Below are 21,342 nucleotides of genomic sequence, written 5' to 3' on the forward strand. Positions count from 1 at the left end.
GAATACTGCTGCACTTGGCGAACGGATCTTACCACAATTGTATTATTGCCAGTATCACAAACAATCAAACTCATGCGATGAAACGTGCCTTCACTTCATGCATATCCGGGTTGCCTAAGCGAAGAACGAAGGAAACTACCATGTGTTTTGGTTGTACGTTGCCATTTGTTTAGATTGTAAAATACACTGTTGTCTGACAAAAACAGTAAGTTGCAACGCTCTCCATTCCCTCAAGGACAAACACACCCGCTTCCGCATACCCTTTCATTTTCCACGTTTCCCCCCACTCTTTAACAGAACCCTCCTATGCATGCGGAAACCAGAGGCTGCTGCGATCAAAACACGTTTCCACATTTTGTCGCCGTTCACGCGAAGGAGGGTGCAACTATCAACGGCATTAGTTGCACATTCCGCAACACAACCCCGAAGCTGCACTCAACTGGCATAAAAGTCCTCTGCTGACAAAACGAATACCAGCTGCAGAGCACAACAGCCAACCACACTTCTGCTGACTGCTATAGGTCTGCCTAGTGCCTGTGCGCATCGGTACGGAAAATCATTCGGATGAGGAAAAATGGCGCTCTTGTAGCGAACTTTGCCCCGATGCACTACCGGAGGAGGTTCGGAGTTGCACTGGGGAAAAAAGTTGTTCATTGTACTTTTGAGTTCTGTTTATTTGAACTAAAAAAAATAAATAAACCGAATTTCAATGTTTACGTTATACGGTATTTAAATTATGCATAAATTTTTTTATCAGTGCTTCAGATGAAGTGGCATTGCAGTAGGAAGTTTCGTCATTTCGAATTTCTTTCCGGATTGTCAAGCATTCTCGTACCTCCATGCACACTCCAACAACTGCATCCTGTAAACAGAACACACTCTAGGTTATTAAAGTGACTATTCTCTATCCGACTATTCTATCTTATAAACTACTCAAGTTTGGTGCTTTCATCCATTGCGAAATAGCTTAATAGTGGTAGCAATTTTGACGATTGTTCCGCAAGGAAAACAACACTTAAAACTATCAAAGCCCTTATGGAGCAATACATTTTCCGTGTTTATTGACACCTCTCCGCCATTTATCCACATCCAAACGATTGCCAGCAACTGGAAGAGTTTTTTTACACTTGCAAAACCACGCTGTTGAAACGGATGCTACTCCCATGCTACCATGGTGATTGATAGCGATTGCCTGTCTGCTATTCTATTCCGGGACTGGGAACCGTCGGAACAGTAACACCTTCCTACTTTACAAATTGAACGTAGTTATAAATTGCATTTATTTGTATTTCGAATGCTTCTTGCTTTATATTAGCATTTTTAATGCATAATTGTTGTAAATCAGCATCTAAAAAACTTTGACAGTAATCAGCATTTTAAGTGCATAATTATGAAATTGCTTGGCACAATTCAAATGTTTCTGCTTTTTGTTGCCGTTGGGTAGCATTTAATACAGCGTAGCTGTTTTATGTGTATCCGTCAAGATTAGAAACTCATGAATTATCTGGGTTACTGATGCAAGTTTTCTCCCTGTGAATTTACTACCCAATTCGTCTGTAGATAGACTATCATAAGTCGACATTACTTTGATTTTTTTATATCTTCTGAATCCCTAGATAAAAAAAATGTTTTTTTCCTGGTGAGCCAATAAATTGCGTTCCGACTTCTTCTGATCAGATAAGCGCTAAATCGCTATTTGTTCACTGTCAAACAACTAGTTTCGGAAGCTGTCACACTATTCCAGAAGTTCTGATGGCCGTTCTTTCGTTGGAGAAAGCAGACAGTTAAAACAGTAGAGAGCCATAAAAAAGTCAATTCTGGTGGGCGACTAAAATGTTGCGACTGGTTGCATCTTTATGTTAGTAAATTCAGTCGGATTAACGTTTCGAGCTCATCGCTTCTGGTGCGAAATTGTTTGAACGGAGGGGCCATTTGACGCGACTGGTCCTTTTGCACAGAGTAGCTAACAAGTCACTGTCTTTGACATTCCGTGAGATTTGTGTGAATTATTCAATATGCTGTCAAAAATACTTCAATGCGAAGGCTAGACCAATAATACGTTTCGCATTGAAATAAATTTGTATTTACACATTATTGATCCCGAGGGTATATTAATTCTACATTTGTTAACTCTACATGGAAGAACAAGCACAAATACGCGTCGTTTACAATTCTTCAGTATATTCAGCTGATTTACATTAAGAGAAACCATATCAGAGTTACAAATTTTCAAATTTATGGAATGAAAATTCATCATATTCAGTCGCATTCTTTTTCAATGGCGTTATCGCAAACGTCAAACGAACCAGCTGCCCATTCATTAACAGGTTTTCATTCGTCTCCGATTATTGCCCGAGGCGAACGTGCAACAACGAATCAAACGCATCAAAGTAGGCCCTGGCGCAATGTAAACGATAATTATAATTTTATATGCTTTGTCAACATTTGAAAACATTTTCATAGATTAGTGAAATGAATGTTATTGTACGATTTTCAATTGAATGAATAACATGGAATTTTGAATGAATATTTTTTCTATTCATCACGAGTCGCATTAGGTTCATTTGCAACCGTCAAAGAAGAACTGGATATTTTTAACTCTACACAATATAGTATTTTACATTAAACCCTACTCACACACAGAATATGTTGCGATGATTGTTCACGTCAAATATAACATTTTTATAAAAATGCGAAACGCATTGATACTTTTATTCCGCCCATGTTATAAGGATAGGCAATGTTCATCTGTGGCTGTAAATGAGCTGTCAGAAATCTTAATAGAAACGTTTCACTACATACCGAACAACACGCCAGCGATAATTTTTTTCGATTTTTGTCATCGCACGACCGAAAATCATCAAGGCACTAAACAATTATAGGATTCGCGACTGACATAGTCAGAGAGGCACACTACATTTCGACTAAAACGAATAACAGCGCAAAACCACGGACAGGAAAAAAAAACAAACTGAATCGCACAAGGGCTGGATGTTATTGATTCGAATCAAAACTCGTCGAATGTAAACAAAGTTCTTTCTGGAGCGTCAAACTGGCGCCCAGGTGGCAAAATCGCTAGAGTTCAACGGAGAGCTGGAGCGTTGCCAGAAAAAAATTTATTTTCCAAATTATGTTTTAGGGAACTTCCGACAACCATGCGATACCGTTCAGAAAAATCTGTTTAAGTTTTACCAGTACGATGCGGCTTAGCAGTATAACCACAGAGAACAGACATCCATGATCGAACAAAAATATTTAAAAACGTGTGTAAACATTTGAATTAATATACGATGAACACTAGCGCCTCCACACCAACCTATCCCAACTATCCGTCAAATCCATTCCGGACCCGGTTAGAAATCCTGAATGGATTCAGTATGGAATCTTGCTCAAAGAAAACAACCGATTCCGATGCATTTGAGCTGGAGTTCATGCTGGAAGTCCGAAACGGTTCCGGACTAGTTTGACTGGGTAGAGGAATAAACGCTGTCAATTCTGTCGAACTCAGCCACAAAAAACATGACGACAGTAGCGCACCTGGTTTGGATATCCCAACTACCTTCGAAACCGTTAGAGATTTTACACAAGTTGAATGCTGAAGATGGACGTCTGTTCTCTGTGGTATAACCGAGGCCTAGGATCCATCAGAGGCATATCTTGGCTGGATGTTGCTGGCTCGAATCAAAACTCGTCGAATGCTGGGACGGGACTCGCGGATAGATGTTTTCCATTTTTTATTGTTCCTTCCCCATACTACTCACATACGCTCTCGTTCTGGTTCACGTATCGCTCACACGCCATCTTATTATGGCTCACACTGGTTCAAAATGACGTTCGAGAGCTGGATCAAATTGACACTTGGTTTTTCTCTTCTTCTAGTTTGTTATTTTCGTCGGCCTATTTCCTCTACGAGGCCAAACACCCAAAATAAAACTGGCAACGCTAGCAAAATGAATGGCTGATGGCGTCCAAAAGGGGCTAACCCACATTTTGTATTTTTGCCTTTCTCAATAGAAAGGTATTGCAATTGCTCTGAAAACCGACTTTTTAACGGAGGCCCGGAGGGCCGAGTGACATATACCATTCGATTCAGTTCGTCGAGTTCGGCAAATGTCTGTGTGTGTATGTATGTGTGTATGTATGTATGTGTGTGTGTATGTGACCAAAAATGTCACTCATTTTTCTCAGAGATGGCTGAACCGATTTTGACAAACTTAGTCTGAAATGAAGGGTGCAACGTTCCCATAGGCTGCTATTGAATTTCTAATGGATCCGACTTCCGGTTCCGGAATTACAGGGTGATAAGTACGAACACGCAGAAAATGTCGATTTTAATAAATTCTGCAATGAATGTATAAAGGTGAAAATTTTTCCAAAATATGACCACAACTGCTTCGATTTGTAGTATTAGGTCACTAACATCCATTCAAAGTCTATTTGGCCACATTGGCCACCATCCTCGGTTCCGGAAGCCCCGGCGGAAGTATCTAAATTCAGAATAACAGTCACATCGGTTTCTCGGAGATGGCTAGACCGATTCGACTAAACTTGGCCTCAAATGAAAGGTATTGCGTCCCCGTAAATGGCTATTTAATTTCATCCCGATCCGACTTCCGGTTCCGGAGTTACAGGTTGTGGCGTGCGATCACATAGCAAATTGTGATTCAAACCGATACTCCGATGAAAGCAAAAAAGGTAAAAATTTCGCTAAAATGTCTCTCAAACAACTTAAATTTGCTGTTCTAGGTCACCGACGGCCAACCAAACTTTCGTTGACTACATTAACCACCATAGACGGTTCCGGAAGTGCCCGGGAAAAGCGGCCATCTTTCAAAATTTACGAACTCACATCAGTTTCCCGGAAATGGTTGGGCCAATTTTCACAAACTTAGTCCCAAATGATAGCTATAATATCCCCATAGATGTCTATAAAATTTCGTACGGATCGCTTATATGGTTCCGGAAATATAGACTAAACCGTCCGGTCACATATGAAATTCCCATATAAGTCGGAACTCAATTTTTTTTTCAAAGGGGGGACCCCATGAAATTTCAGAAATCGAATTCGTATTTTTGATGCCAAACATCTTTAAAATGCATGAAACGTCGAGATTTTATGTTATCTCGAAAAAAAATTTTTTTATAAAAGTCGACTTTTTGGGACTTTGCCGATTTCGAACCTTTTTTCAGTTCAATATTACCGTGGCTGTTTTTTTTTCAAAATTTTAGAACTCGAACTCTTTTAATGAATATAAACAACGCACACATTCTCGTGATTCATAATTGAGAAAGGCACAATTGCACCGCTAGGTGGATTAAAATAGGTTTTTACTTACGCATTTCCAAATTAACATTGTTTTTATTTTGTAAAATTCACAATTTTATTAGTAGTTCATTGACCCAAGTTGTCTAGAAAAAATAAAATCATTACGATTCACAAGCATTTTCGTAGTTCAAGGGGGTAACCCCGGGGGTACCTGCAGCCTCAAAACGGGATAACCCACAATTCACATGACCTTTCATTATCTTTTGTTTAAAAGTGATGGTGTCTTTGGCAAAGGCATCTAGCGGTCTATCTCGAAACATACAGGACCTACAAAGTTTGCATCTTCCGAAGATATATTGAAAATGATAGGACTTTCTCGAAGACACCATACGTCTATTTAGCTTTATCAAAAATTTGGAAACAGTGCCACTCTAGCGACAGAATTCCATTGTCCTCCATCGTTAACTTTGACTGCTAATAGCAAAAAATCTAAAAATTATTTTCGAATTTCTCAGTCCGCGTACATAGAACTATTAAAAAATGCAAAAATGTCAATTTTGGAAAAAATGTGGGTTGGTCCCTTTTGGACGTCAGCCATTCAAATGTAAACACACATTTCGACGAGTTTTGAATCGAGCTAATAATTGAATACTTTACTTTAAATTTTTATAGGTCCATGTAAACAATACTAGTGAACTGTCAAGAAAAGTGGGATTAATTTTGTCAGTAAAATTCCTAATATGGGCCCCTCAAAAATTTCACGCTTGCTTCATACAATAGGAGTTATGTATATGTAAGGTTGACACTATTTTGAGTTACATTATAATGTGTGTGTGTGTGTGTAACTACATCTATAAACTAATAATTCATTTATTTGGGTTTTGACGCAAGGGGCAATACCTCATTTAAGACTTTTGATGGTATCCAACGGAGGAAAACCGATCGACATGGTAAGTGAAGCGAAAGCAATTGTGTGAAAAAAATTCCTCCCAGAGGCAGGATTCGAACCCGCAACCTTTGAGACTCCGGCCCAATGCAATTGCGGGCAGGGTACGATCACTATCGCCAGTGCGATGATCATATGTTCTTTCTGGGACGTCAGCATATCCCAGGGTTAGTGCATCGGGCCGGAGTTTCAAAGATTGCGGGCTCCAATCCTGCCTCTGGGGGTATTTTTTACCATTATTGCTTTCGATTCACGCTCCATGTCGATCGGTTTTTTTCGTAGGTTACCTCCAAAAAAGTCTCAAAACATCTATACTTAAAAAATCTGGAAGAATGAGAACTTTGTCTTTTTGTCTGGAAGTTGCAAAACTATTGGACGCTTGATGCACTGATTTTGCATAGTTTGTGTGCGATGTGTTGATCAGATGTAAAAGTAGCTGGTGAAATTCCCATGTCATACAATATGTAGCTGTTTTTGTTTCATTTGCACGCACGTTTGATATTTCGGGTTCTGTGAACACTAGATAGTTCCAAAGCACGGGCAGGCTTGACTGGGTCTTCGGCTACTGATATGCGACTCGTCCGAGAGTTAATTCGTGAGTTTGGCAACGTCAATTTGATAAAATCAGGCATTTATACACAGTGATCAGGATTAGGATTATTAGGGCATGTTCAGGAGCGTTTTATTTTGTATAGGAGTTTCAAAGTAGAACTGGAACTGAAACATTCACATCCCCAGCAGAGCGTTTTGTTTTATAATTTCGAACAGTTTTGTTTCAGAATTTAAAACTGTTATACGACTCCGTTCTCTCTGTTGCTGATTTTGAAACACGTTTAGAACTGTGTTTTAAATACATGCAAAGTTTTCAGCACAGACACTTAGACCCGATAGACTGGGGAAAAATAAATTTGAATGCCGTAACGCTGAAGGAATGGTGAGACATGTATTTTAAACTGAATAGAACATCCGTTAAAACTGCTGCTGGGTACAGAAAGTTCCAGTTTTAAAATTATCAGTTTTATATTATAGAACTGTCAAAATTATAAATCTAAAACTAAAACACTCCTGAACATGCTCTTAGGAAGCGACTGCCTCTACCGGACTGACTTCAGTATTTAGTCTGTTCAGCTCTAGGTGTAGATCACTCTAGAAGTGTAAATTTGCAACAAAATAAAAAAAAAATTGCGAAAATTTGTTTAACAAACGTCCTATACTGATCCACATTATTCGACATTTTGTTGCATGTGGGATTAGTTTTTTGGAAGGTTTTGACGTCTTACACGCAACGCAAAATACTTGATGAATTTCTATTTTGATGAAAAGAATTGCATTTAATATCGTTGATTTTTGAAAATGCATCGCAAGTGATCTGCCCCTAGACTAGTAGCTGGAGCCAATTGAAAAAAAAAATCTCCCTATCGGAGAATTTTTCTTTAGCTTGGCAATCAAAGTAGCACTTATCAGCGCTGTCAAACCAATCAGAAGAATAAAAATTTGAAAATATTTTCGTTTAACTAGCACTTTTTCGGTGGATGGAAAACATCTGACCGAAGCTCGTTCGTGATTGGTTCTCGCTAAGTTAAACAACTCGCTAGGATACGGGTACAAGTTTCAAAGTGTTCTCCAAAACTGAAAATACTCGACTGAGATGCTTTCCACGTTTAAAACATCTGGCTCCAATGCTTGTTGGTGTTTCAAATGACGGTAAGATGACGGTACGCAACGAATTATTTTTCTTCGGTAAATGCATGTTACGTCACGTTCTAGCTTACTCGCCCTCATCCTACATCACAAACCGTAATCCGTTATGTATGTCATTATTCCCTCCCCCTCTAAAAGCGTTACGTAATTCATGAATGACCTTTTAGATATGCTCAGTTCGGTTGGAATGGCACGGGATATTTCAAGCAATTTTCATACTATAATTCAGACTAAAGAATTTCAACCCAAATGCCAGATGAATTTCCGCAAACCTCGGTTGCTCCTGTATGCAGGCAAATCCCACCCGATTTGATGGAATCTAATCAAGTTCTACATAAACACCTGCAGGAAAGGCTAGTGTACAGCCGGAATTTATATCGATTACAGTCGGAATCTTCGGTATCAAAATCTTTTGACCTAGTTTTGAATAAGAACATACCTACTGGTGTTAACGTCAACAAGTCCGTACTGAATATGAAAGTGCTCGCCAGAGCTCAATATCAGCATGGGTTTGAGCTTCGTCTCGAGCCGGAATCTATTCTCGCCCTCCAGTTAGGTATGTATGCCAAATACCGACGAATCTATTACCATACTGTACGTCTTCGGCGATGGATCACATTACGTATATATACACAGAACATTCTGATAGAGTCTCAACGATTGTACTGGATGCAGGGAAACCCTGCTTATTTCTGTGTGTCTGTGTGGGTAAATAAATATGCAAAACGAATCTCCGGCAGCAGACAGTTCATGATTGTCATATGAAACGAATAACTTCTCCTGGTTTCTGATGCCTCCTTCTGTGCCAAGTTAAGATTGATTGTGTTTCCCCTCCGGGCTGAAAGCTGTTGACAGCAGTATACGTTTCTCGCATTTGTGTCTTAAAATCGCAGCAGGCACTGGGGAGTATGTTATGTTTCAAGCATTTATGAGGACAAATGCAAACAATTTTGAGACGAGGCCTACCTGATGATGACCAGAAAAATTCAGAATAAGAGAGCTGTGTAGGGAAAAACAGCTTTTTTTGGCAACGCATATGGCAACACTTCCAATGTTGCCAGGATAGTAGAGAAATGCATACTCCATTTTCATTCCTTCGGATTAGATAAACTCTAGAAAGAAAAGAAAAACAGCATTTATGGAAACGTTTGTCTCGGCATTATATTGCAAAACGTCCAATGTTATAAGAATAGACAGTGTTCGATTGGACTCGTTTTTTGACAGCTAAAGCCGAATCCAATCGATCCAAAATGGAGTTTCCGCAGTTCTTTTTCTCGAGTTTTTCTAGTTGAAATATTCGTCAAGTATGGCCGCCAGTGCCAATCTAGTGCCTAAAAAGAAATCAATTTAACATTGTTCTGCAGTTTCAAGGGTTGGAAATATATTGTTTCATTCCGAAAGCTGAACTGCAACTACTAAGAGATTCTCTATTCTCCATTTAAGGCCCCAATTCAATTGGACCCTTATTGTTTTTCACGACACTATACATAATACAAGATACAAGTTGTAGACTACCGTACGCCTCCACCAAAACACAAACATTCGAGATCAACATTACACAGCGAAAGTTTTGCGATAGAAGTGCAAAGAAGAAACACTAAAAAAATGTGACCTTTCCTTATTTGAGTGAATCCAAGTGTGCCACTTTCGCATCTGTTTTATCACAACACAGACACACTCGTTGGTGGCATAAAAAGTTTACCCATCTACCGTATCACAGTCTACTTAGTTATGCACCTCTCGGATAAAAATGTAGACAGTTTGATATCTATTTACGGATAATGTTTATAAATTAGATTTTGCTGGGTCGATGTAAAACACCTTTTGGCGCCCACTTGAGTGGGTGGTGCGTTCGAGCACTTTGGGATTTATTCTTTTACTTTTCTGTTTTTGAGAACGATTTGAATTTTCTGACCGAGGTAAGCTAAACCTCTCTAAATAAAATTGTTCTAACAACAAATTTAAAAAGGATGTATGTTGAAAAGTTTTTTTTCATATACTGAATATCCGGAAAATCCTGCTACGTGGATAGCCGAGTCGCTTCACTGAGCGCCGCTTCTTCTTGGAAACAAACTCCAAGCAGCCCGACCATAATGGCAGACAGGAATCTCATTAAGGCCGCGGTGCTGTTGCAATTGGTCCTGATGTGGAAGGAGAGGAGTCGCCATGTCGTCGTCGTCGTCGTCAGCGACGACGACGGTCGCGATCTTGTTGCTGTTTACTTTGTCAAACGGATTGGTTGTGTACGACCCTGCCAGTCTGGTAGTGTCCTAACCCAACCATCCAAGCAACCAGTGAGTAGATGTGATGAATATTATTATGTATTATTGTTATGGTTTCATTTGAAGGCAAAGCCAGCCGAGCGAAATGCAACTGTTTGGTTTTACTGCCGACGATAAGGACAGTGCCGGCCGCGGAGGCGAAGCTTAATAACCGTGTTTATTTGCTTATTTTTAGCTTTCATTTTACATGGAAAGCATCCGATTGGTTGGAGGCACTTCGGAGCGTTGAATGAACTCGACATATGAACGACCTCACGAAATTATGATATTCGTGTTGCTAGAATATAATCAATTCATACGTTGCGAAATTAATCTTTTCCGATTCGAGCTTCATAAGACAAACATAGTTGCAAAGGATAGTTTTGTTTACAACTAATTTTTGTACATGTTTTGCAATAGAAATCACACGGTTAGGAGTCTACAATCGTTAAATACCCATTTTTACCGGGAAGAATCTTATCCAGTCTGCTGCAAGCTTCGGTGACGAAAGAGTCGACATGTGTCCCTTCCGCATGTTGTTATTTTGCTCTGCAATTAGGTTCTTTACCGACGCGGTTAACCTCAATTCTGACTAGTGTCGTGTACCCAATAATGAGTACAATTTAGTACAACACTAAGTTATACCCAAAATAGTGTTACGTTATTTTAGCGTACCTTTGCAGAAACATAAACGGGAAGTGAAACTGGAAGCACTGGCGAATCGCCTGGACGTGTTGTCGTTAACGTTCAATATGTTTCAAAGTTTTTCAGTGATATACAATATATTCAACAGGAAAATGAAGTCAATCGTTTAGTAGGTAGTTTTTCCTGTCAAGTTACGTGTTTTGGTAGGTTGAAATATAGCGAGAAAAGTGTGATTTAGCATAGAAATTTGTCGTCACAACTTTACCATTGATGTATGTGAAGCAAGACACGAAAAAATACGCCCGTTCGTTCCGCTTAGCGCCTGCAGCGCCGCCTGGATGTGAGTAGCTGACGCAACAATTTCACGGATGGAGGAGAATTCTTCACAGAAATCTCATGAATTTATTTATTCAGAGCTGGTGAGATCGTTTCATGTCATTTTTCAATGCTTGTTTACCTTCATAAATATTTTTCTTTTTGTAAATACGTGCCAGAATCGAAAATATTTTTCTTTCTGGAAGTGCGAATATATTGCATATATCCAGTTGATACGTGGATGCATTCGCGCGGGGCTTATTGTATATGAAGGCGGCCTCTGAATGTACGTGTAGGAACAGGCATTCTTGAAATAGGTCGTTGGATGCACAATAGAGCTATCGCCTTTCATCTCCAGGGCTAAACATGTGTACATCTATGGATAATACAAAATTTATTATTAAATAGATGCAGACAAGTTTCTTCCATAAAAGCACTGCTGGGCAGTGGGAGATGGATTGTATAAACACTCACACACGTTCTTAATTTTACCGCAGGCATATCGAAATGATGTTTGGCAGTGTTGCTATATTTATAGGAAAAGATTGTCAAAATAAGGTTATATTTAAAAAGTTAGACTAAAACATCCAGGTTTATTACAGATATTATCTAAACGAACACTAAATACAAATAACAGCAACTGAAAATGATGTTTTACGGTCACGGTCACCATTTCTGTTTCACGGTCACCATTTTGTGCCGCGACTTCTTTCCGGATTCGCATTGACTACAATTTCCTCTACATTGAAAACTGTTTTCTGGCAAGCAATTTTTATAGTAAAAAAATAAAGAAATTAAATTGGTTCCCTTTGTATATGCATTAAACGGAACGAAACGTTATTTAGTCTTTCCTTTCCTCCAACCAGTTCCACATCTCTTCTCCAGTACTCACAAAAACCCCTCTGGCACGTTTCTTTTTTTTTGCGAAAATTATGGTTTACAAGATTGTGATTTTCAACGTGCATTCCGGATTGCGGCGGCGGCGGTGGCGGCTACGATGACGACGACGAGACCCGGCAGGCTCACTCCAATAGGAAATAAAGATATGGTCTCAGACCGTACCCACAGTTGGGTAGGATTACGAGGAAAAAGCCATCCGAGTAACCACCGCACATCTCCGGAATTCTGCATTCAACCGTGTGCTCTCTTCCGTGCCATAAAACGGCGGTAGTCCTCCGGCAGCAACAGCAACGAAGAAAATTACATTGTTAAACCATGAATTGTGGTTGGCTTGAATGGGTGAACGGGTATTGTATGCTTTCTCTCTCTCTCTCTCTCTCTCTCTCCCTCTCCATAGTATCAGTCAAGTTGTATTAATGCAGACTGGTGGTAGTTTATCCATTTCCAGCTGATCGCTTGCTTTGCTCGGTTATTTCTGCTTTGTGAGAGTTTACCCTTTTGCCCGGATTTTCCATGGCGGATTGCGACTCCTGTGTTGATGCCGCTTGGAGAAACGAAAATACATTTTGTTCGCTTGTGATTTCGCAGAAATTTTTCCTGATCCGTTTATACTAAAAGCGGCAGAGACTGCCCCCGGGCTTGCTTGTTGTGGCAGAGAGGATCGGACAAATTTTATGAGAAATTATTATGTTGGTACATTAATACAGCTTTCATGTTCAGATAGACAACATTTTCCGACGTTCAAGTTTCAGGAATCTCGCGAGCATTCGAATTTTGGTCAAAATTGAAGCACCTACAAATATTGTTTATACTCAACTTATCTGGACTAATAACAACGTTCGTGTATAATGAATTAAATAAAATTTTGCTCAAAATAGCAAACTGAACAGTAACGAATTGTGTTGCATAAACATTACACTCTACTGAGCGTAACATACGAATTTGCGTATATTTACGCCCAGTGCTAAAAATTGCCCAGTTAAGTTCAGTCGGAAAATGTGTCGGTTAGAATCCCAGTGAAAAAGGGCAAGTTGCTGGCTAACAGGGGGCTATTTGCCAACTCGGATGCGCTAATTGCCCTTCAATTTGCCAGCAAATTGCTGGCAATCAGGGGGCTATTTCAAATGCAACATTTGAGCGATTTGCCGCCGTCATTTTTTGCCGCCCAACCCGCCCTTAAATCACCCACGGAACGCGCCATTTAATCGCCTTTAATTGCCTAATATGAAAATTAAAAATAATACTTATTTTCGGATTCATTATCTACTCACATATACTTACCAGTATACTAGGTAATCCCCACCAACTTATAGGAAGAATCAAAGGTGAAATTGGTATTGCACACCAAAACTTATCACAATCTGACGTTCATTAAGACTTAAGACTTAGGTCAGATATCTTGTTCCACTATACTTACACACGATTCCACAATTTTCTACATTCGTTGGCTAAATTAAGTGCACTAGACAAACAAAGTACAAGTGAGAACACACCAATTGTTCAAAAAACAATTTTAAGCTTAAGCCAAACATGAACCGCCATGTTAGAAAAACGCAAAGTCCATTTCAGCCGCCAGAAAATTTGTCTAAGTATTGAAATTGCCTTTAAATCGCATTCGCAAATTGCATTTGTTCCTAGGGGCAATTAGCACAGGCGAGTTGAGTCAAACGTCAAACTTTTTAAATCGCCTGACCATGTTCGTCCGCATTTTTTTTTGACAGGGATTGGTTGTCACTGAAGCCGGAATACTAACCAGAACCAACCAGGATTCCGGCTGAACTTTACTGGGTGGTAACTTGACAGTTTGACACTATTGGTCACTGCACAGTGACGTCATGCATTAAATGTGACAGGTGGTGGTCCTGTTGATTACATTTTGAATTTAGAGATTATTCGTATTCTCAAAATGAAGCATTTAAATATATTGGGAATCATATTTTTAGAAGTATAAATGTTCTCTAGAGCGCCTTACAATTAAATTGTACTATTCCCTACTGTGCGGAAATGTATATGAAAGATCTAATAAGTGAACTAATTATTTGTTTTTCAATTACTTCTAGTGTTCTCTGAATCGGAAAGTAGTTTTGCGGTTAAATTTCTTGGTAATTAATTATTAGCACTAAGCTTATTTCAATGGAATTCAAATTTGTTAAGTACAAACTGTAAACAAAAGGACCAGCACCTGTCAAATTTGTGAGGTTAAGGCATTTCATACAATGGTCAATTGTACAAAGTCGAAATAGTTTCAATTCTTAAGGTGAAGATATGTGGAAGCCAGGAACGCACGCTTGTTGCTAGGCACCGACTCGCTTGTTTACATTGAGAAAAAGTGGAATTCGAAGTGAAAATTCAAACGCACAAATGAGAGTTTTCGGACATTTTCCTTCGGTCATCTGCACAGTGGCAGAAAATTTGAAGTTTTGTTTGTAAACGATTAAAGTTTCGCGGGTGTTTCGTGCAGTGGTGTGTGATCAAAGTGCATTAGAAAAAGTGCAATAAATAAGGGAAGAAGTAAAATAATAGTGCTTCGAAAAGAAACCCCAATTGAAGAGGGGTGATATTTTCGCACAAAATAAGAACTACAGATAGCATTCCCTCAAAAACTCGGGTTTATTGTATAAGAAAATGTTCTAGCTTCCTCAAGTAGCAGTTTCGTGGCACACCGGCAAGGTTAGTGTGTTGAAAAACGTATTTTTATATTTGCTCATGTCAGATAGATGGTTAGACAGGGAAGAGGGGTGTGTTATAGCTCGCTTGTATAATGTCCTTAAAAAAGTACTTTTATTAAAAAAATTTCTACCATAAATACCCCTAACCAATTAAAACAATAACTAACATTTGATTGGATCTCTAATCCACTTCATCTTACGTTTATGAATGAATTATTCCTTTTCAGCGGAAGCTCTTGACAACAGCAAACCTCACATGGAAATCGATAGCGTGAAATTGCAAGCTTTCATCTATTCCATTTTCGCCATCTCTTTTATCCATTTTCCCAGATCAACACCGGTGGGGCTTAGCTCGAATCGCGGTCTCAGCATGGCGCGCCTCTTCGACATCAATTTATCGCGCGGTAGCTTGTAATCCCACCCACCATCCGTCCGTTTGTTCGTTCGATTCTTGCGTCCATTCATGCATCCGGTTTCGTTCTGCCGACGACTTCCTGCACAAGTCCCACACGATGAGGACTCTATTGGTCTAATACCGATAGATGTGGTTGTCTTTTCTTTTTTTGTGGCCAGCTGTCATCGCCTGCTTGTTTTATCGTCTGTACAAAAAACAGTGCAACAAGGTTAGATCGAAGACCTTCGATTTGGAACTAGTTCGGGTCTGGGAATTTTTATAATTGAATTGCTAGATTTGTACTTTAGGAACGGCTTTCGGTTATTTTCGAAAAGTTTTCAAAATGAAAATGCTTCATAGAATATTTTAAAGATATAAGAGCATATTAAACTATATTGAAACTATATTCCAGAATTGTTGATCAATGTTTTTAAAAACTCAGGCCGAATGAGTAGCCGTCGTTAAGCTAGAAGGTACAATTTCCAAGAAAATGGCAATGCCAAATCGTCAGCTTTCCTCCAATCAATAAAAATCCTATGCAATTGTACATGAAATATATGTCTGAGCACTCAGAACAAAGATTTTGAACATTGAATAGGCTGGGCTCGGAACGTTTGGTTCTCAGTTTGTTTGTTTGAATTGACTTACGTGTTGTACTAACGCAATGTCTCTCGCTCCATTTTCACTTTTAGTAACTGTAGCCATTGCAGGTCTAATATGAGTGAGTCGAAATTGTGTTTCTCGTAGTAGCGACGTTTTATTTTCTGTGACTCATTCATTGGACCACGTAGCTGGAGGTAACGATACTATATTGTTTGTGTAGTGAATAAGCAACAAAGTGGAAAGTAAGATTGATTCCCGTACTTTGCTGATAACTTTTATTTTTGTATTGTACACAATGGGAAGGTAGACTAACTTTCACAGTTATTTGCTGTCTCTGGTCTGGATAATCTTCCAGGAAGCAGGATTGCCACACAGTACTGCCACAAATAGTGATTTGTGGTACATGAGTAAGACATGTCAGTATTAATAACAGTATACAATATGAATGAGTGATTGCGCCTCGAAATTTCAATGAATATTACGAAAAAGCTACCCCCTACTCTTCTGTTGTCATAAATCACAACAAAATACAAAACTCTCTCCTCCCTCATATAATGTTACATCATTTATGGAAGGACGATTAGACTAATATTGTTCTTGCATAGTGCAGAGAGGCTGGATGTTGTTGGCTCGAATCAAAACTTGTCGAAAGTAAACAAAGTTCATTTCATATCGTCAACCTGGCGCCCAGGTGGTGAAATCGTTAGAATTCAACGGGGTGCCGCGTTGCCAGAAAATTTTAATTTTCAGATTACTAAACTTCCCAGTTTAACTCAGCCGGAATGCTGGCTGATTCTAATTCGTATTCTGGCTCCGGTGACACAACCGATTCTAGTTAGAATGTTTAAGGGGTACCATTTCGATGCGGCTTAGCCACATAACCGAGGCCTAGGAACCGAAGCGGCGCAAAGCTTCTGAGGATCCGCCGGGGGAGGTGGCCACCTTCCCGCCGTCGGAAGCAAGCGAACCTGTGATCCACTCGTTTGCCATAGAGGCTATCCCTAGTTTAAGCACAGCACGCGCAAAAGCAATGTGGCGTAGCCACATTGGGTGGTGGACACAAAATAAAATTGGCAACGCTAGCAAAATGTAAACACAAATGAACACTTCGGATGAACCTATCGTCAATTGACATTTCGACGAGTTTTGATTCGAGCCAATAATATGGGTCCCTCTCCGCGTCCGAAGGTAGGTCATCGGCGTCACTTGCGGCCAGCAACCGTCACATCCTACGTCATCTCCAAGGAGCTTTGATTAACGGGTGTTCAATAAAAATGAGAATTTTTTCAGTCATGTAGTTAAAAAAGAAAAAAAATCAACGAGTTCAGTATTTTTCTTAAAAACATAATGTTTATTCTTCAAAAAAACGTCAATGAATATTGGAGAAGGGGTCCTGGTTAGCCGTACGACACAACTTAGTCGCGATGCTTTCACAACAGCGCTGTACGGCACTGACATCCATCTTCCGGATAAAATTCCGGATCCTGGTGGTCAACTGCTTCGTATCCTTGGTCCACCAATTATTTTTGTACACTAGGACACTGACGGAACCGAAAAATAATAAAAGGAACAGGTAGCTTCTAGGGAGATGGACGGGTTTCGAAAGCCAACCCACCCCACAGGAACATACCATACGGGAACTGGTTTTGAAGAAACCAGCGGAAACTGAAGGAGGGATTGCGCTGTACCTGCAAATGAGAGAAAGAGAAAGGATTGCTCGGGCTGTTTGTTGCGTGAGAAAGAAGCTGGAGATTTTATGGATATCTGGAGAAGGTTTGGAATGGGACGAAAAATGGATAAGCAAGTATCAGTCACTCGCGTAAGTAGGAGATGAGGAAGGAAATAGAAAAGCTGGTATATTTTTCTACAGATAATTAGAATATTTATATATATACAAAAATCAAATAAATACACTAAATACGCGTCGATTTCTTACCTCATGTAAGGAATCGAAAGTCTTATTGTAATGTTATAATCCATTTGATACAAACATTACAGTAAGGCGGGGCTGGTTGATGGAACGATGACCTCGGAACATGTCTGGCGCTGTACACGAAATGGGTCATCGGAAAGTCAATTGAGCTAACACCTACCTAAATCCTTGAACAAAGTTATTTGTATAGATATGTTAAAATACATGCAAACATCTTTTTTCTCTAAATCACTACCAGCTAGTGGAAGTTAGGATGGTTAACACACACACACTAGGACACTGACGGAACCGAAAAATCCTCAATGAGACGGCACTGGGGCAGATTGGTAGAGTTCTTTTCTTTCGGCACATACGGTATTTTTTTCTGCTCAAGATACTCCAGCGTCTTCTTGGCGTAATGGGAAGACGACTTGTACGGCCAGAAGACGTATTTCCCATCCGCATGATGCTCCTTTGAAAACGGCAGAAGAATTTTCTCTCCAGGAACACTTATTGATTGATGGCCAGACCGCTATGCTTGAACCATGGCTTTGAAATTCCTCTGTCCGATATGGCGACGTGTAGGATTTTTTTTCAAATTTATGCTTAAACTCATATTTTACTCCGGGGCGGGGTAGCCAACTTGTCGCTGCAATAGTAGCTGTCATTTCCAGGAATGTGGGTCTTTGAGAGCGGAAAGTAACTTTCGTTGTTCAGCACGAACGACGTCAAGCGGTAGTTCTTCGTCATCCACCGGCACTGCGATTTCGCGATCGCTTTCTGATCGTCCGTGTACTCGGAGGACCGAGTCCTCTTTTGACAGATGATGTCCTCCATCTTTAGGGTTCGGTGAATCAAGGTATGGGAGCAGTGATATTTTCGGCTGGCGTCACGCAAACTCGTTCCGTCCTTGTTGTCGAACAGCTTTTTCAACGCTTCCTTCTTCCTCTTCGTTATCTTTACCGGACGACCGATACCGGCCTTCCGCTCCACGCTCAGGAATTCCAGGATCCGGTAAACTGTACTCACAGACTCGTTTTCGTCTCGAAAGTGGTCTACCGTAAACTTTTTTCTCCGATGACCATGCGTTTCGTAAAACCGTACGTCACGCTCGCGGAGTGCTTGCTGTTTCGACGCCATCTTCGATTGAACTGACAGCACCCGAGCGAAAAGAAATATGCTACCCATTTATAGGGAGTCCGGAGAGCAATTCTCTTGGAAAATTTACGCTCTTTACTTTAATTCCAGAAAGGTTTTGAAATCATTCTCATTTTTATTGAACACCCGTTAATAATAAAAGAATAGTTAATATTCTTTTCAAAATTTTCTAGAAAATTATACTTTTTCGTGCAACGCTGTTTACATTCGATGAATTTTGAGATGAGTCAAAGGCATCCAGCCTAACAACAAGTGTGGAGTGTTTTATCTGTTTCCCCATGAAGAGCTTTTCCTTTTCTCGGCGAACTTTTCTTCCCTCCGCTACCATATGATAAATGGCACTTTGTTTCTTTAAATCACATCCATCGATCGGAGATGAACTCAGCAAAACGGCTGAATTATTCATATTGTGAAAAATAACTCTAACGTGAATGATAAATGATTGCTCACAAGCAACGTTCCACTAGTATGTCTTTATCTGCAGAATGTCGAAGCATTCAGTGGAGATGTGCTTCGTTTGTTTCGTTGATGCTTAGCACGTATCGAATATTGTTTCGCTAATGGGTACCAAAAAGGCAAAACAAAATTCTTTTTTCATTTCATACACCGATAAAGCTCAACTTTATAAATGCATTAATAAATAATGTAAATGTAAATAGGACTTTTATTGGCTACGATCGGCTTTATGCGACAAAGGTTTCGGCCACTGACAGTTGATCTAGTAACCACGTCAAGGAGTCAAGGTGATTGATTAGAAGGTTAATTAAATTGCACAAATTTTTTTTTATTATTTTACGTGCAAAAAAATTGAAATTATGGCAAAAGTGCATATTGTCCTTGAGTAGGCTTCGGTGCACATGTTTCTTGCTTTACAATACGAAGTGGCTGCACTGGCGAATCGTCCGGACGTGTTGTCGTTAACGTCCAATATTTTTCACAGTTTTTCAGTGATATTCAATATAATCAACAGGAAAATGAAGTCAATCGTTTAGTAGGTAGTTTTTCCTATTCAGTTACGTGTTAGTTGGTTGAAATATCGCGAGAAAAGTGTGATTTTGCACAGATATTTGTCGTAACAACTTTGCCATTGATTTATGTGAAGCAAGACGCGAAAAAATACGCCCGTTCGTTCCGCTTAGCGCCTGCAGCGCCGCCTGGACCTTAGTAGCTGATGCAACAATTTCACGGATGGAGGAGAATTCTTCACAGAAATCTCATGAATTTATTTATTCAGAGCTGGTGAGATCGTTTCATGTCATTTTTCAATGCTTGTCTACCTTCATAAATATTTTGCTTTTTGTAAATGCATGCTAGAATCAAAAATATTTTTCATTCTGGAAGGGCGAATATGTTGCAAATATCCAATTGATACGTGGATGTATTCGCGCGGAACTTAGGGTATATGAAGGCGGCCTCAGGGTGCACGTGTAGGAGGGAATTCTTGAAATGGGTCGTTGGATGTACAATAGAGCTATCGCCTTTCATTTCCAGGGCCGAACATGTACACATCTATCGATGAAAACAAATATATCATTACATAGATGCAGACAAGTTTCTTCCATATAAGCACTGCCGGACAGTGGGAAATGGATTGTATACACACACATGTTTCTTGATTTATAATAAATGCACAGAAAACACCTATGTAATTTCACTGTTAATAATTATGCAAACTTGTGCGACAGTCCAATTGGGTCATTAAGCCGATTGATGTTTTTGATTTTTTTCCGATGCAGTTGACGTTAAATATACGTAGTCCATCATTTTTTTTTTCACTTTTTGTAGGCAATACAACAAATAAAAATTATTTTAACTGTCAAAAATGCTAACCCACATGGCTGAAGTCAGTTTTAATGAAGACCGACAGTGTCAAACGAGGACGTGTTTACATTTTCGTAGGAAATCAATAGAAAATTATGCTCGAGTTTTAAGGCTTAAACTTATATATTGCTATCTTCAGGAAGATGAGTTCTATTGGTTTATGTAATAGAAGAATTTTAATGACTCATGCAGAGAAAAAGCAGATTACCTAGCGGCATTTTTGAATTGAAACTAAAACGGTTGCAATTTTTAATATCTACCACAAACTACTACCGTCTCCATTGAATTGACTCTGACAGGGAAGCGCTTAGTCCGCTGTAGGCACGCTTCCGTTTTCTCTTCCCTTCACTCCAGAAACAATAAAAAATGAACTCAAATACGCAACCTGCACCACCACCACCCTCCTTACAACAGTACAAGATGAACACGAAAAGGACGCAACAAATTGTCAAACTACTTTAGCTTCCCGCCGCACCCAATCAACAGTTGACACTTGCCGAAAAGTTGGCACAGCTGTAAACCGCTTTCCCTTTTTTTTTGTTTGCTTGATTTATGACCGCCCGAGCTCTCCTTCCTCGTTCGTGTCTGTATTTGCTCACATTCCACCAGCCCGCTCTAAATGTTCCCTTTTCATGGAGCGAGGATAACCGATTTTCTGCCTGGACGGTCGGCATAAATTTGGAAGATAAATCGTATGATTATACAATCGGAGCTCGAGACAAAGTTTGATCCCATCAGCGAATGTCGTTTA

At 39.7% G+C, this 21,342-nt stretch overlaps 1 protein-coding gene across 11 annotated transcripts in view; it reads right to left on the reverse strand.

Annotated features, from left to right (window-relative positions):
• The window catches only part of LOC131686631 (uncharacterized), an 89,300-nt gene that overhangs the window by 34,983 nt on the left and 32,975 nt on the right, over positions 1-21,342 (reverse strand). The window contains exon 1 of one of the 11 annotated variants that reach the window (XM_058970569.1): positions 2,803-2,924. The exons of the other annotated variants lie outside the window; for them this stretch is intronic. The gene's annotated coding sequence lies outside the window, so the exon portion shown is untranslated. Of the gene's footprint in view, positions 1-2,802; positions 2,925-21,342 lie in introns of those variants that run through there. 11 annotated transcript variants of the gene reach the window in all.

The sequence above is a fragment of the Topomyia yanbarensis genome, chromosome 1 (assembly GCF_030247195.1).
Source record: "Topomyia yanbarensis strain Yona2022 chromosome 1, ASM3024719v1, whole genome shotgun sequence".
NCBI classification, from domain to species: Eukaryota; Metazoa; Arthropoda; class Insecta; order Diptera; family Culicidae; genus Topomyia; species Topomyia yanbarensis.